Source organism: Glycine max, chromosome 4 (genome assembly GCF_000004515.6).
Source record: "Glycine max cultivar Williams 82 chromosome 4, Glycine_max_v4.0, whole genome shotgun sequence".
Lineage (NCBI taxonomy): Eukaryota > Viridiplantae > Streptophyta > Magnoliopsida > Fabales > Fabaceae > Glycine > Glycine max.
In genome coordinates, this window is record NC_016091.4 from 46,654,108 (window position 1) to 46,672,845 (window position 18,738).

General features: G+C 38.0%; 1 pseudogene; it reads right to left on the reverse strand.

The window, feature by feature from the left end:
* Window positions 1–591: 591 nt before the first annotated feature.
* On the reverse strand, window positions 592–18,528 carry LOC100806643 (TOM1-like protein 5; annotated as a pseudogene).
* Window positions 18,529–18,738: the final 210 nt, after the last annotated feature.

Sequence of the window (18,738 nt, forward strand, 5' to 3'; positions counted from 1 at the left end):
AAAAACATTCATGGAAAACCATAACAAAAAAATGACTCATCACAATATTCTTTTACGAGATCCTTCCCTAATAACTTCAGTCACCATAAGTGTTTTTATCATCATCTATCATATTTAGGCTTAATTACACATTTTATCATCCAACTATCACTATTTCATAAATTTTAAAATCCAAGTCTTCAACATTTGCACACTTCATAAAAAACTTGAATCATAAAATTAGCAAAATGATAAAAGTTTATGGTAAAATGGACAATTAAACCTAATTAATATTTATTCCTTGAAATTCAATTCATAGTTATCCATTGAAAATGACTAAATGCAAATCCAGACACAAAACATTATCCTAAAATGAAACACTCAAATATGAAATGAATTGATCGATTTCAAAATAACTATATTCTCTAATTTTTAATTCCCCAAAGCCTACATGTTTGCTATAACTTAAATGTTCAGTTTTTAGCTATTTTTGTTAAAAGTTAGAAAAAGAATTTCAGCTTATTTGGATATTTGGACAATTGCATAGCTAAAAAAATTTCAGCTTGTTTGGATATTTTAGCTTAAATTTAGAAAAACAGTAGTTTCAAGAAATTAGGGAAAGAAAGACTATTATCAGTTATAACACTTTACGTGAAACTTACACACCTCAGGTCATGGCACATACTCTCAGAGAGCATAATTACAAGTAATATATAAACTGAAGCTGATGCGGCTTCCCTTTCCTCCTCCCATCTCCATACTCACCAAGACTAAATAAGAAATCACCACTTCCTCATGGCTTAAATAATACCAACTCCAAATTTAGACAAAAATAAAAAAGAAAAGCTAAAAGAGATCCTGTTGTCAAGAGATCAGTCACTAAAATCAAAGCTTCCACTCCGAGAGCTGCTGCCATTACGACTATGTAAGGTGATACCTCTCATGTGGCCAGACAAATTAGAACCATCCTTGTTTTCCTGAAAAAACCTCTCCCTCTCAATGTGCTTTGCAGGTGGGGGTGGAATTTCCACTGGATGAGGAACCTCCCCATTCTGTTTCGGCCGAGGAGGTGGAATCACAACAGGTGGAGATCGGGTATTAGCTTCTCGAGATGGCGGGATCACAACTGGTGGAGAACGAGTATCAACTTCTCGAGAAGGTGACTCTATTGAGAGTGGACGGTTGAGTCTCTCTCCAAGCAAACCCAAGCGAGGGATGTTGGTTTCAGTCTCCTCATCTTCAGGCCTTGCACAAGCCTTTCCCTTCCGTAATCTGCAAGGAATTAGACATACAGAGATTAAAGAATTCTGAAAATTTAGTATTATCCTTCGTTACAAAAGGGTAATAAATTGAATTCCAAAAACAGGGAAGGCACCTTCGGACTAACTGTTCAGGCTCCTCTTCCTCCTCTGCTTCTTCATGGTCGAATCGAGTGGTGGTCATTGTAACTCTGCCAGCAAGAAGGTCATCATGTCTTGCAAGAACTTTCTGAAGTTGCTCATTCAATTCAATTGCTCGAGAAATTATCCTTTCATCTCTACAAAAGACCAATACATAACCAATTTAAGGAACAAATTAACCATATAATAGTAATAAATGCCTGTGTTGTGCTTGTGCATCTGCGAATACATAAATATTAGGGAAAATTGCAAGAAAAGAATTTTTGTTAAAAGTAATTCCAGTTTAGATATAATTAACTACTCAGCCCGTCAAATATGTTCAAATTCTAATTACTGAGTAACCATTTGTTGACATATTTGTTAAAAAAATTAAAAAGTTTTTATCATGACTACATCTCTTGTGCTTGTCTCATAAAGTGTACATGCATGTGTACATCTAAGATTCTGCCTTGCCCTTCTCCTTAGAAAATAAGAAGAACATAAAAACCAAATTTATACTTTTCTAGAACCTGCAAGGATCTTACCATGCTACTGGTGCTTTGGGAGGTAGTGAATCTCCAAGTTTCACATACCCAAAATAGTTCTTGTTATTCAATACTAGAATTCATCCTCCTTTATAGAAGAGACAACCCTAAACAAGGAAGCTAAATCTTAACAGAAAAAATCCTGTCTAAAGCAAAGAAACTGGGTAATGGAATGAATGAGACTAAATAACAGAAATAAATCCTAACAGATCCTATCTAATTGTATCAGAATTGAATTCTATTAATTAGATTCTATCTAATTATCAGCTTTCTTGCCTTGACCTCAAGGGTCTAACAGATCAACACCTAAAATCTACCGAGTATATATTATTAAACAAAGCCTACATAGTTTTTTTTTCAGGGTTAGCCAATTTGAATAGAATGCGTATCAAAGCAAATTTCTTAGAGCTACCAACAGACTAGAAGAAAAGGAATTGGACATCCACCCTCTGATCTGAACCATCTCAAGTCTACAAAGGAGAATAAAGGAAATTGTATAGACAAAAAATAAGAAAAGAAAATTTTCAAGTAGCCTTACCGAGAAGCCATTACAAGATGCATAACCCTTTGTTTTTGAAAAGAACATTGTTCTACAAGGTCAAGGGTGAATTCATCACTTGCTCCCTGAAAATAAACCATTTATAAAGCAAAAGTTAGAATGTAACTATTTACAGATTCTATAACTAACTCTCGGCACTCACCTGAGGATTTTGAGCATCAACAGCATCAAGGACCTCTTTTAGTACTTCTAATGCATTGCTAGCCTTTTGAATAATGCTGCAAGATACAATTAGATGAAAATGAAGATTTGAACAAATAATTTCAGAATGAACTTATAAAGGAAATTAAGAAAAAAAAATCAACCCTAAAATAGATTTTGAAACTGTCTCTCATCATTCATTTCATTTGATAAAAAACAAATTGTATTTGGCTAAATCTTATTATCCCAGTTGCCATCCTCTAACCAAAGCAAATAATTCTTCTTACCATAATAAAATCATTTAGATTAGAGTTGTCTAGCAAAGGGTTTCTAGAGATCCTGTCAATCACTATTAGAGTATCTTACTCTTCTCTTTGTATTTTGGTTTGCACAGCAGTGTTTGTACAGCTGTCACTTCTGTTTGGTTAGTTCACAGTTAACCATGATGGATTAACTGCTGTAGTTAGTTTTCTGTTGATCTCTATATATAGAGAGATCCAAACTGTTGTAACTAATTTTTCACATTCCGAATCAATAACAGAAACTCAACATGGTATCATAGAGCTTCAGGTTTCAATCTAGAAGAAGAATCTCTGATATTTTCTCTTTTTCCGAGCTTTGCTCGATTCGTTTCTTTCCGAGCCTTTCACTCTACTGAGTTGATTTTTCTGGGCCTTTTGCTCGATTCAATCTGTTTTTCCCAATTTTTGTGGTGCGATTGAGTTTTTCCTTACAATCATTGTTCATCACAAGATGTTTCTGCATTGAATCCGATTCTGTTTGGTTCGTTTTTCCTGCTTTGCGATTCTGTTCTTTGCTTGTGCGATTGTATTTTCTGTTTCCGCGTGTGGTGTTTGGCTGTTTTTATTCGTTCACTCATGGCTACACCTGTTACTAGTGGTGGTGGTGGTGGTGACCCCAATCCACCACACAGCGGTGCTGCGCCACCTGTGCATCCTGCTCCAGTGAACACCAATCTAAATCACATCATTACTGAAAAGCTTGATTCGACAAATTATCTGTTTTGGAAGTCACAGGTGGAACCTATAATTCATGGTTATAATTTGCTTCATTTTATTCATGAGGTTCAGATTCCGCAAAGGTTTGACACCATTAAAGATGGAAATGCTGGCAGAGTCACTGAAGTGTTCAGACTTTGGGATCAACAGAATCAATTATTGCTTTCCTGGTTGCATTTCACAATTTCAGCACCTATTCTTCGAATATTTGTCAAATGCAAGTCTTGATGGCTTCTGCAGGACAAAATCAATAATCACTTTCACACTCACATGAATGTGGAGTGTAATCACCTCCACACTCAGCTTCATCAACTTACTCTTGAAGGCCGCACAGTCTCTAAATTTCTTTCAGCGGTCCAAGATCTAGTGGATTCATTTAATGCTATTGGTGATCCCATTTCAGTGCATGAACACATTGCTGTCATTGTTGAAGGTTTGCCTGAAACCTATGAGTCGTATATTTCCTTCATTAATAACCATGCTGAACCCCTTACTGTTGATGAAATTGAAACTTTACTGATTGGTCATGAGGCACGAATTGAGAGGTATCGAAAGAAGGCAGCTTTGGTTTTTTTTTGCACAGCAAAAATCAGATAGTATTATATATAATTCAGTACTAGGTGTACTGAAGAGAGGATAAAAATATACAAGGCAAAAATTGCCTAACCCATCCAAAAGTTACATAAGCACATTCGCTGAAACCAAAAAGGAAACAACCCCCTAAGACAGCTCCTCCTTCAAGTTAGTAGACCATTGGTTGAAATGAATATGGAAATCTTTGTCCATACATTTTAACCATGACCAAGTGTGGAATAAAGCTTCATCCATGACTTTTTCGGGGTTGAAAATCTGGTTATTAAAAACCACTGAATTTCTATGCTTCCAAATAGTCATGGATAGAGCTATCCAAAGCACTTCCCATCTCCTGTCTATATAGCTTTTGCTGTTCCAATGAGAGAATTGTATGAAATGATTTTTAGGGTCAATGGGAAAGGGCCCACTCTACTAACCCAGCTCAAAACCTCCCACCAAAGACTCCTAGTTCTTGTGCAAGAGAACATGACGTGACCAACACTTTCCTCCTCAACATCACATAAAGGGCATCTATGAGAAGGTAGATCCACCTGCCTCCTTCTCAGATTAGCCTTAGTAGGCAATCTGTTTTTGAAAAGTCTCCAAGAGAAAGCACTTGCTCTTGGAGGAATTTTCAGACTCCACATAATCCTGGAAGCACTGTCTTCATTATTAGAACTGCCATCATCCATCAAGAGGTTGTATGCTGACTTTGTGGAATAAGACCCACTAGGATCAGCCCTCCAAGTAAGATAGTCCATACTAGAAAGGTGGATCTGAACTCCATCAATCTCATCCATGAAAGCTGCCACCATATCGATTTCATGATCAAAGAAATTTCTCCTCCAATGTATCTTCCAATCCCATCTATTGTCATCAAAATGATCCATTAGGCTGATAGTAGAGTCCTGCTGATGACTCACTTGGTACAGAGCAGGATATTTGTCTTGGAGGTTTAAGTCATCCCCCCTCCACTTATCCTTCCAAAACTTGATTTTGGCCCCATTACCCACCTGCCACCTCAAGTTACTGATCAAACTATTGTGGTGCTGCTGCTGGAAGACAGATTTTAAATCCTTCCACCAAGGAGAAAAGTCTGCACTGTTTCTGCCATAGAGTAAGGCGTTCCATCCTCCATATTTGGACAATAAGATTCTTGCCCAAAGCTGGTGCTGATTATTCGCCAACTCCCAACCCCATTTGCCAAGCAAGGCCTCATTAAACTTATTCAAGTCTTTAATTCCTAACCCCCCTCTGATCTTAGGAAGGCAAACTGTATCCCATTTGACCCAAGGGATCTTGGTTGTCTCATTGTCACCTCCCCAAAGAAAGTTTCTCTGAATAGATACTATTTTATGAACTACTTTTTTGGGGAATCTGTAAAAAGACAGCAAGTAGATGGGCAAAGTTGTTAAAACAGAATTGATGAGGGTTATTCTACCACCCATCGAGAGACATCTATGCTTCCAAGTTGTCAGCTTGGTCTCAAACTTGTTGATGATAGGCTGCTAAACACTCCAGCTTTTATGGCTTGACTCCACTGGAATTCCAAGATGAGAGAAAGGAATAACCAGCTGGCTGCAGTTAAGAAAATGAGCTGCATCTCTACACCAACCCTCTGATTTGCCCAAACAACCGAACTGACTTTTAGCATAATTGATCTTGAGGCCTGAAACCAGCTCATAACATCTCAGAATAGACTTTAAGACTCTAACATTGGCCAAATTTGCATTTCCAAAAAACAAAGTGTCATCTGCATATTGTAGAATATTGACATCCTCCTTCAGACTTCCCACTTGATAGCTGCTGAACAAGTTCTTAGATATGGCTGTCCTCATCAATCCTGTAAGACCTTCTGCTACTAAGTTGAAAAGGAAAGGAGCAAGGGGATCTCCTTGCCTTAAGCCTCTCTCGGGGACAAACTCCTAGTGGGACTGCCATTGATTAAAATGGATATTGATGCACTAGAAAGACATCCATGTATCCACTTTCTCCATCTTTCACAAAAGTCCATCCTCATCATCATATAATTAAGAAATCCCCAAGAGACCGAATCATAAGCTTTTTCAAAGTCCACCTTGAAAAACATGCATGGTTTATTTTTTGATTTAGCTTCAGCTATAACCTCATTAGCAATCATCACTCCATGCAGAATATGTCTTCCTTTCATAAAAGTTGTTTGCCTTTCATCAATGAGGTGAAGTAAAACGAGGGCCAACCTATTAGCCAGGAGCTTGGACACAACTTTATAGACACATCCTATAAGAGAGATGGGCCTATAGTCATTAAGAGATTGGGGATCATTGAGCTTTGGGATAAGGGCTATGAAAGAGGCATTGCTTCCTTTTGGGAAAGTGCCATTAATATAGAACTCATCCAAGAACCTAATAAAATCAGGCTTCAAAATCTTCCAAAACTGCTTGATAAAGTTGAAATTAAGGCCATCCGGGCCAGGACTTTTGTCTCCACCACAGTCCCACACACCTGAGGTAATTTCTGCTTTAATGAATCTAGCCACAAGGCTTTCTTTCTCTCCTTGACCAAGGGAAGGTAGCTGAACACCATCCAGGGTTGGTCTATTAAGATTCTGCTCAGAGAATCTGTCTTTAAAATGATTAAAAGCCTCATTTTTAACACTACTAGGGTCATGGACCCACACCCCATCAATGATCAATCCTTGAATAGCATTGTGCCTCCTTCTGTGATTAATCATTTTATGGAAATAAGCAGAATTTCTATCCCCTTCCTTTAACCATTTCACTCTGGCCTTTTGCCTCAACATGGATTCGTAGGCATTAGCTGCATACCAAAGCTGCTCCTGAAGGGATTTCTTGTGCTCCACTTCAGCTTGAGACAAGGTTCTATCATTAATACCAGCCTCCAAAGCATTCAACTCCCTCTTTAAATCCTGAATTTTCTTAGCATTGATAACTCCATTGGATAAGCTCCACTGCCTTATGCAAGCTTTAATGAACTTCAACTTTTGCTTGAGGGCGTAACCTCCCCAACCATTAGGGTGATAATTGTTCTACTTGAGAGCCACCATATTCTGGAATCCCTTATCCTTCATCCACCAGTTCATGATCTTGAATGGCTTAGGCCCCCGGTCAATGATTTTAGATCTCAAAAGGATAGGGCAGTGGTCTGAAAAATTCCTATCCATCACAAACTGGGTGGTATCAGGCCATTGAGCCAGCCAGTTATCAGATAAGAAAAACCTGTCCAGCTTGCTCATGACACTCCCATTAGGTCTGTACCAAGTGAACTTTCTACCAATAGACCTAACCTCCTCTAAGGCCATATCTGAAATCCAAGAGTTAAATTCAGCAATGCTAGAGGAGTTACCCACTGTCTGGGATGAGCTCAATCTCTCATGATTGTGTCTGGGAAGGCAGCTTTGGTTAATGTGACCTCTTCCTCTGTTATGCCATCCTCTGCACAATACAAAACCAACACTTCAGCATCTGCTACTGCCAACTATGTTCAGCAGAATTCCAACACTTCACAAACTGATTCTGGTCAGAATCAGAATGCTGGTCATAATAGTGGCAAATCTGGTGGCAGAGGCCGTGGAGGACGTGCCGGTCATAGTTCTTTGCAGTGCTATATCTGCCAGAAGTTTGGACATGTGGCTGCTGATTGTTGGCACAAGCCCTCAACTACTGCATCTCCTTACTGCATGATGTTTCCTCAGACTTTTGCTGCTTCTCCTTTTGGTAATCAGTTGCAACATCCCTTTGCTAATTTTTTCACTCCAGCAGGGCCTTCATGCAACAACCAGTCATGCAACAAATGGTTCCTACTCAGATGGCTATGGTCTCCTCTCAACAAATGACAAATTTCACTACCAAACAGAATCACAGTCCTCAAGCTATGACTGTTGGTTCAACTTCTGACCCATCCAACATTTGGTATCCCAACTTGGGTGCCTTTCATCATGTTACTGCCAATGTTGAGAACGTTCAGCAGTGTTCTTCACTTGAGGGTCCCGATCAAGTGATTGTAGGCAATGGTCAAGGTCTGCCCATCAAATCTATTGGTTCATCTTCCTTATAATCATTCTACTGATTTAGTTCTCAATAGAATATTGCATGTTCCAACCATTTCTAAAAATCTTCCAAGTTTTAGTCAATTTACAAGGGATAATTCAGTTTCCCTTGAATTTCACCCTAATGTGTGCCGTGTTAAATCTCAGGGATCCAATGAGATTCTTCTCAAAGGACATCTTGGATCCAATGGCTTGTACACATTAACCAAGCTACTGTCAAATTCTACCTCTTCAAGCTCATTTACCAAGTCTACCTCAAAGTCTGATTTGTTGTCTTCCATTGTAAAAACTCATTTTCCTGTTAATTCTGCTTTTGTAAATACTGTCTCAACCAACACTTGGCACTCTAGACTAGGGCACCCAATTGTGGCTACCCAAAAACTTGTAATGCGTTTGTGTAATATTTCTTTCAATAATAAAAATGAGCTTGATTTTTGCAATTCCTGTTGTCTTGGCAAAGCACAACAAATACACTCTCCCTTATCTTCTACTTCTTATTCTACACCTCTTGAATTAATTTTCAGTGATTTGTGGGGTCCAGCACCTTTTGTTTCCTCTACTAGTTATACCTATTATGTAACTTCTATTGATACTTGCACTAGGTATACATGGACATTTCTCCTAAAATCTAAGACTCAAACCTTAAATGTTTTCAAACAGTTTAAGGCCATGGCTGAAAAACAGTTTTAATTGTTCAATTAAATCTGTTCAATCTGATTGGGGGGGGGGGGGGGATTTCGTCCGTTTACTGATTTTCTCCAACAATTGGGCATTCTTCATCAGATCATTTGTCCTCACATTCATCACCATAATGGGGTGGTGGAAAGGAAGCATAGACACATAGTAGAGTTGAGGTTAACTCTAGTAGCTAAGGATTCTTTGCCACTCACCTATTGGGATCAAGCTTTCCTAACAAGTGTTTATCTCATAAACTGACTCCGTAGTTCTTCTATTAATTCTGAAATTCCTAATGAGAAGTTGTTTAATCAAAAACTGGATTATAACTTTCTTGGGGTGTTTGGTTGTGCACACTTTCCTCTCTTAAGACCTTACACCAAAAACAAGCTTCAGTTTAGGTCTCAAGAATTTTTTTTTTTATCAGCCAAAATATAATATATTATAAATGTTTGAAAGTACCCGAGGTACTATAAATACAATATCAGTGCTGGGTATGCTGCTGGATCCACTAGTGTGATGATCCAGATTGCAGACCTGATATATTACTACCGTGTAATACCCATCATTTCTATCCTATATACAAAAAGCTACTGGTAGATTACTAGACCAGTAGTTATATGAGTCAACAAAATATTTCTCAAACCCTCTAAGCCATGACCAGACTAGAAATATTGCGTCTTCCAGCAGCTTGCTTCCATTAAAAGGCTCATCTAGGAAAACATTTCGATTTCTGTGCTGCCAAATAGACCAAGGGCCACCCACCAACACTTCCATCTAGAATACTGCTTTCCTCCATTTATGCCAATTGTGTGCTGCATGAAATGTTGTCTTGGATTAACAGAAAAAGCTCCCATGGTTTGAATCCAGGAGAGGGATTCCCACCATAAGGGCTGTGTCTTTGGGCAATCAAAAAACAGGTGAGAGGCTTCCTCCTCCTTACTTCTGCAAAAAGGACATATTGTATTATTCAGCTGGATTTGTCTCCTTCTCAGATTAGCTTTGGTTGGTAATCTGTCTTTCTTTAGTCTCCATGCAAAAATTAGAGCTTTTGCTGGGATTTTTAGCTTCCATAGATCCTCTAATGCCTCATCCAGGTTGTCCCCTACTGTTGCTTCATGCAGCAGGTGGTATGCACTTCTTGTAGAATACTGTCCGCTAGTTTCTGGTTTCCATATCCAGCGATCTGTGATCTGATTTTGGATTGGTATCTGTGATATTTCATCCATAAATCTGACAGCCGCATCGACTTCATTGTCAAATAGGGATCTTCTCCACTCAAGATTCCATTCCCAAACTGTTTCGGTTTGTCTCCCCATTTGCTGAATGAGTCTTTGTTGTTGGCAGGAGACTTGATACAGCCTGGGATATTTCCTCATTAATGCTTCCCCTCCTCCTACCCACCTATCCTCCCAAAATCTGAATTTATCCCCACAACCCACCTTCCATTCTGTTTCAGTTTGTAGCACAATATTCATCTTTTGTTCATGTATCACCGACAGTAGGTGGCCATATTGGTGGCCAAAGATTTCCACCAACAGTATGGCACTGATTATACTGATATTTTTTCCCCAGTAATCAAGCCTATTATTGTGTGACTTCTTCTCTCCTTGGCTGTCAACTATCACTGGCCAATTCAGCAACTTGATGTCAACAATGCCTTTCTTAATGGTGTCTTGGAGGAAGAGGTCTATATGCAGCAGCCTCCTGGTTTTGAGGCTTCAAGTAAGTCAATGGCTTGTAAGCTTAACAAGGCAATTTATGGCCTTAAACAAGCACCTAGGGCTTGGTTTGATAGGCTAAAGGAGACACTCTTGAAGTTTGGTTTCAGCTCTAGCAAATGTGATCCCTCATTATTTGTCTATTCCAAAGGTTCCACAACTGTCTACATGTGGATCTATGTTGATGACATAATCATCACCGGTGGTAATCCTACTTTGCTGCAGAGCTTAGTTTGCAAACTCAATAGTGTTTTCTCCTTGAAGGATCTTGGTTCATTGGATTATCTTCTTGGTATTGAAATTAAGCATCAACCTGATGGGTCACTCATTCTTACTCAAGGCAAATATGTCTGGGATCTCCTAACCAAAACCAATATGACAGAAGCTAAGCCTATTTCCTCTCCTATGGTTACTGGTTGTAAACTTACAAAAGCTGGTTAAGAATCACTGTCTGATCCTTTTCTGTACAGATCTGTGGTTGGTGCCCTTCAATATGCCACAATAACCAGACCTGAAATCAGTTTTTCTGTCAACAAAGGGTGCCAATTTACGACTCATCCTTGTGAGGAGCATTGGGTAGCAGTCAAACGAATTTTAAGGTATCTAAAGGGTACTCTTACTTGGGGTCTCCACATTCAGTCTGTTCCTAAACCTTTCTTCATCACAGCTTACTGTGATGCAGATTGGGCTGCTAACCCTGATGACAGAAGATCCACTTCTGAAGCTGGTGTTTTCTTTGGTTCTAATCTAATTTCTTGGTGGTCCAAGAAGCAAACTGTTGTGGCTCGGTCCAGCACTTAAGCTGAATATAGGAGTCTTGCATTGGTTACTGCTGAAGTATCTTGGCTCCAATATCTTTTATCTGAACTTCAGGTTCAGCACACAGTTCCTGTTATCCATTGTGATAACAAAAGTACAGTTTCCCTTGCTCACAAGCCGGTTCTGCATGCAAGGACTAAGCATATGGAGCATGTTCTTTGTCAGGGAAAAGGTGCTTAACAAGCTGCTTCAGGTTGTGTATGTTCCAGCTCATCTGCAGTATGCTGATATCCTTACCAAGGCCCTCTCTGTTACCAATTTTTAGTAGAGATCCAAGCTCAAAGTGTGTGATTCTTCTTCCTCTGTTCAGAATCACCCACCTTGAACTTGTGGGGGGGTATTAGAGTATCTTACTCTTCTCTTTGTATTTTGGTTTGCACATCTGTGTTTGTACAGCTGTCACTTCTGTTTGGTTAGTTAACAGTTAACCATGATTGATTAACTGCTGTAGTTAGTTTTCTGTTGATATCTCTATGTATAGAGAGATCCAAACTGTTGTAACCAACTTTTCACATTCTGAATCAATAACAGAAACTCAACAATCACGAGTACACTAAAACTGAAAAGCAAAAGTCACCTAGATTCAGGGACAGTCTGGGACTCTGCTGGCTGAGCAACTGCTTCATGTCTAGGTGAGGCCTGCTCCCTGTTTGGTACATTACTAGTCCTACTAGGTTGTGAAATAGGAATATTTGGTTGGACCACTTGATCCCTTTGAGCAAACTGCACTCCAGCCCTCTGTAAAAAGTATAAACCCAATGTCATGACTTTGCTTTTAGTATTGGCATTCAAAGGGCATATAATGACTAGTATTGCAAAACAATTATACCCCCCAGCAACCATTTTTCTTTTTCTTTTGGTAACAACTTGTATTGTGTACCAAGAGAGTAGGATAGTGATAGCTGTCTATAATTAGGTAACAAATAAAGAGAAGTTAATTAGCAGCGTGAGGGACTGTAAATAAATGCTTAGTACCCAGCAACCGGCATATTTGCTGACCATCCAGGGACTTGATCTCTTATATATATTATTACTACCATCATTCATACCCCTTTTGGTATGACAAGAACACCTACCATCATGCTAAAAGCTCTAAAACTGTTAGTAGAAGCGCAACTGTTGACTTTAAGCTTGATCAAGGTTTGCCCTCAAACTTTGAGATAATCAGAAACATGTTGAACCTAGGATACGAACCAGCATTGGCTCTGGTACCAAATGATATGTTGAATAAGTGTACTTATCACCATGCCCAGGTTTTAGTTGAGGTGTAACTCTGACATATAACACTGTATCAGATGCAAGCCTTTACTTATTTAAGCTATTGAGTATGGATCACAGGATTGAACTATACTAACAGGCTTAAACATGTACCCTCGCAACCCTTTATGCATATCATTCCCTCCCTCTAAGAAACTGTTTTCCCCAAACATTGAAATAATTAAAACATATCAAACTTGAGATTCAAACCTGTACCAGCTCTAATACCAAATGATATGATCAAGAGCGCTTACCACCATAAAAATCTTAAGTTGTTAGGTGAGGCGCAACTCTTGACATATAACACCATGCATCAGATGCAGACTCTTCCCTGTTTAAGCCATTGGGCATGGGTCACTGGGTTGAACCCTTGACAACCAACATGTACTCTTGAAACCCTTTGGGCACATCACCTCACTGTTGCTCATAGTTCCTTTCCCGATTAATCATCACAATGCACTATAACCAATATAAGCAACTACCATATAAGTATAACCTGACCATCATTACCTTAAGTTAGCACTTAGCATCATATATCCAGTTCAAATGTGGACACAAAAATACTCTTTCAAGTAAGCAATTAAAGTTTCAATTGCTGCTAATTGAAAAATGACTGCTGGCCTCTTATACTTTTAAAATCATATAGTTTAAATAAACTTTTTTTCTTTGCCTAGACAACAGCCTAGCCACCACCTATTCATCAAATGAATCCAGATCAAACCATAAGAATGTCCCAGGGGTTTGTGTCACAAATGTGTACCTACCACCAAATCATAATATGCATTATAATACTGTGGAAACTTTCCAGATGCACCACGAAGGGATGTTTGTGTGGCATCTAGTAGGAGAAATATCCGCTCCCTGACAGGCAAATCAGACTGCAACCAAAGAATGAGAGAATAAAAAAGTGAGGTTAAGAAAAACTGACAATGCTAAATAACATAAGTCTTTGTGGAATAAACTGACCTTTTTCTTCACAATTTTTACGAGAATAGTAATAATTCCAGTATCAATCACCTGCTCATGAATATGCTCTCCAATATTGTTCATCAACATTTCCAGCAACTAGAAAATCAATAGATCAAAGATGACTCAGTAAAACACTACAGAACAGGAAAGCAAGAAATGTAAATATTCAACACAAGAAAGTCAAATAACCAAGCTTCTGTAGCGAAAACTGTCTTTATATTAGTTTTTCAGTATAGGTAAAACGTTTAGCAATCCACACAAAAGTTTATGAATAACTATACTGTTAGGAACCAAGAATTGAAATGTGGAAGAAAAGAAAGGATTTTATTGACTAGTAAGAAAAGAATAGAAAATAGGAGAAAAACTCTCCTCCAAGGGTTTCCACTTCACAAAGGATTTCTCCTTTAACAAAGAGCTAATGCTCAATTTACAATGACAACAAATCTCCCTCTCTCCTATCCTCCTTCCCCTGTTTATATCTAATAAACCCCTCTAACTAACTAACTAACTCATTAATAGTCTAACTATCTTAGCTAACTCTCCCTTCTCCTTATATCCTAACAATACACCCCTCCTAAAAATCAACCTTGTCCTCAAGGTTGAAATTTGAAAATTGGAATTGCACATTGAAACCTCCTCAAGTTTTCTCCGATTGCTAGAAGACATTTGCACCCCTTGTAGCTTGACAGGGAACGACCCATTGCCCCTGCATGTGGGTTGAGTTTGGTGGCTCCGATGGAGGTCAGGATGGAAGCAAATTTTGATTAAACTGGACCTCCATGTGTGATGCTTCAATCTCTTTCCACCTCTGCTCTTTTAACATGTCATCAGGTACACAAACATCCAACTTTAGCAGTATAAATCCTGCCACCCAGTTTGAATTCCAAGTTTCTGCTCCTCTTTTATGAATCCCATTTCTATAGCCCATTTGGGCATGACCCACTATGTAAAAAGTTGGACCTCCTTTGCAGAACTCCAAAACTCCCCCTTCCTCTTTCTCATCCTTCAAAACTGAATCATTTACACTAACAGGGTGTGCCTCTTTGGTGTCCCTCCATGGGGGATCAACTGTGAACCCGCTGGCAACTTCATGCAAACTCAGGTCCGGCAGCTTCAGTGGTGGTGGGGATGAGGGTGGACTCCGTATAATTTGAATCATCATGACTGTCTCAGTAGCTCCCTTCTGCCTTGGCTCCAATGTCGAGCTGTCATCCATAGACACAACAAAATTTAATGCTAAAGGCTCACCCAACAAGTTGGCATTCCAAGATTCAAGCACCATTGATGTTCCAACCACCTTCATGAATGATTTTTGTTTCACCATAACAATCTTTTTATGGAAATCTGAATCTTGAAAACAATGTGGCTTGGTTGCATCACCAGCTTCGACTTCCTTTTTGATCAAATTTGTAATTGGGTTATCAAGAAAATCGTCTACGCAGCCCACATTCGTCACTCCATTTTCCTTGTGCTTCTCCCTCTTTATCGATGGATCAACTTCTTCCTCCATAATCTTTTCAGTCTTTTTTTCTCTTGCTAATTTTGCTTCATCATTTTTGGTTTCTTCTCCACCACAAAGGGTGTGATTCTTGATTACTGAATCTTCTTTACTTCTGTTTTCTGATTTGAAGAACTGCAATGGGTCACTGTCACACTCAAAACTGTTACCCTTCAAATCAGTTCCCCCTTCTATGCTTCTATCAAAGCTGGGTAGTTCCACCTTTCTTGCCCAAGAACTAGCCTTTGCTTCACTGAATTCTAACCCACTTCCCTCCATGCTATTTTTGTCTTGTTGAGAGGCATGGGAATCAACTTCTTCATTCAATATCTTGTGCAACATGTGTTTCAGCTCCGAAATGTTGGTCCTCTCTTTCAAGAACTCTGTGGAAGTCTCTCATTTTTTGATGTGGGTTTCCATCTCAGTTTTCTTTTCTTGCTTCAAGATACTCAATCTTTCAAAGACATGGTTACCATAGCGATCTCTAAACCTTTTGATCAAAGCTGTGGAAAATGACGCCCAATCTAAATCTGGGTTGTTTTGGCTTCAAATGTAGAACCAATGTGTTGTAGCACCCTCCATGCTCATGAATGCATACTGCAGCTTATGGAACGAAGGAATTTCTTGTACCTCAAGAATTTTTCAGCCCTAGCAATCCAACCAATTGGGTCTGTCCCCATGAACGCTGGCAGCTCCACCTTCTTAGCCCAAATTTGCGCTTCCTCCATCTCTAACACTGACTTTCCCTCGAAGATCCGGCAGGTCGGACCAATTTGTTAGGAACCAAGAATTGAAATGAGGAAGAAAAGAAAGGATTTTATTGACTAGTAAGAAAAAAACAAAAAATAGGAGAAAAACTCTCCTCCAAGGGTTTCCCCTTCACAAAGGATTTCTCCTTTCACAAAGAGCTAATGCTCAATTTACAATGACAACAAATCTCCCCTCTCTCCTATCCTTCTTCCCCTATTTATATCTAATAAACCCCTCTAACTAACTAACTAACTAACTAATTCATTAATAGTCTAATAAACCCCTATTTATATTAAAATGTTTAGAAATCCACACAAAAGTTTATGAATAACTATACATAATAAAGTCATTATATTATACTCACCATGACAGCAAAGAGTTGAGTATTGGGGTGTTTGCTTCCTAGTCTCTTTTTTATAGCTTTAACAGCATCTCTTGCTTGCCTGATATTCAAAAGATATGATAGAAAATAACAGAAACACCATTTGGACTATACTGACAATCATCTATGTTCATAATCAAGTGAAGAAAGCCAAGCCGGGATAGTGGTGAACAAGAACCATGAAGAGCATAATTTGAATTGCAAATTGAGAGCTCAGTTGTATTTGATTATTATTTAAGATTTACTCATTTCTTCTTTTTTCAAAAGCTCTCCTAGTAAGATTTTGATTATAAGCTATTTTGAACACAAGATAAACTAATCCAGCAATAAACTAAGTATGTCATGCATCAGATATCATTCATTAACCAACTAATTGAAAGTTATAACTTTTCCTTTTAAAAAAATAAATAAACTTCCAAATAAAAAAGGCGCACCTAGAATGAAAATTAATTTATTAGGAACCCAGAAATCAATTTTGGCAAGACCAAAGAAAAATGAGATAATTCATAAGGATTATCTTCCAATAATAAGGAAACACATAATTAGCTGCTTAGCATAGCTCAAGCGACAATGATAGAGATCATAGGTTTGATTCCTATGCAAAGAAAGAAAAAAAGAAACACACACTTACAAAGTGACATAATCAAATCTGAAGCATAAAAAGTTATGTATGAACAAAACTAAATAAATTTAGTTTGTGATACAATCATACAATTGGCATCAACTATTCATTTCCCAATGTTTAATGACATTGTTCAATCAGAAAGAAACAACACCGAATAAGGAAATGAAATCTTTGGGTACCTTTTATCATGAGCAACTAGTTCACAAATTTCAATATTTTTTGTCCAATCAGTTTCAGCCAGTTTCTCACTTGTTGCACCGTTGACTAGCTCAGCTGCCATCTTCTTCTAGATAACGATCTAAAAATTAAATAGCATTTAAAACATTAAAGATATATCAGAAGCAGAATCAAACAGTCAACAAAGAGTTAATATCAACAAAATTAAATTCAGCGGTTAACCAACAAAGCCTTCTGATAGATTTTCCAACAAAAGTACACAGTAAAATAAAGATTTAGAAAATGCAATTACAAATATAAAGACAAAAAATAAAAAAGGATAGCTTTAAGTAATAAATAACAACAATTGAAGACCAAATTGAGAACCAACTTTTCCCCACTTTATGAATAGCATGAAGGGAGACCAAGAAAAACTACAAGTGGAACAATTAAGAAGAATTTAGAGGCCAATGGTTTGTCTGTAGATATAATTTACAATAGAACATTATAGCATATCATTTGATCCATATTGTAGCCAACCTCACCAGTGGTAAAAAGCATGGTTTTTGTGGTCGTTGTATGAATAGCATGATAGAATGTAGAGTATCTCTTCAGATTTTTGAGAAGCCAGTATCACACATAGTTTTAGTTAATAGCTAGTGTTTAAGCAAGTTTAAAGCCAAAATTTGAGTTTCATATGAATCAGACTGCATAATTTGTAACAAAAATCAAATCACCTTCCAGTAAATTGACCTCAGGCCAAAGTAAAAAATGTCATCATGTTACAATAGCAATCGAAATCTTAACAGCATGTCATGAACACCCTGCAACAGAAAAAAACAAAGGCCAAAATTTCAGAACATATGACTATTTCACTGTCAAATTGAATTGAAGCAAAATAAGCCAAAATTACAATCTTGATGATCAGAAGCTAAATGGGCACTTATTAATCAAAGAAAAGAAGTTATACCCCAAGAACATGAAGAAATGAGGCAGTGAACTGTGAAATTAAAACTACTGCATATAACTCCCTACTTTCTCTCCTCAAAAGCAAGAATAATCACAATGGGTATCATAATTAAGCTAAAAAAAACTATTAATTGCTTCAACATCTAACTGAATCATGATTTCAATTGCTCTCAGATCTGAATTAAGACACACAAACAGAACCCACAACTCCAAGAGACACAATTCAAACTCAAGATGAGTGAAAAACCTTTAAAAAATCAAAACTTTGGCAAGTTTGATCTTATGGGGTGTGAGAGTTAGCACCCACCTGTGAATACGGACATAAAGATAGAGATGACGAGGAAGAAGCCAAGGAAGCACTGATAGGCCCTAAAGAGCTTCAGCATTTCATTTCACACGGAAGATCAAGTGCCACCAAACCAATTCTCTTTTTTTTCTTAACTTTAACCTTTTTTGGAATATGATGATTGTGAAATTCGCAAGTGGTGCACTGTATCTTAGGGACAAAGTGTTGGCTTGCACAGAAAAAGGTGAATGTATATAAGAAGGGGTTTGCGTATATAGTGTATAGTTATTACTACGTTATTATATTATTATTATTATTATTATTATGTGAGAAATTAAGTGAAGAAATTAATTATCTTGGGAATTGAAAATGGTTAGAAAAAGAATCC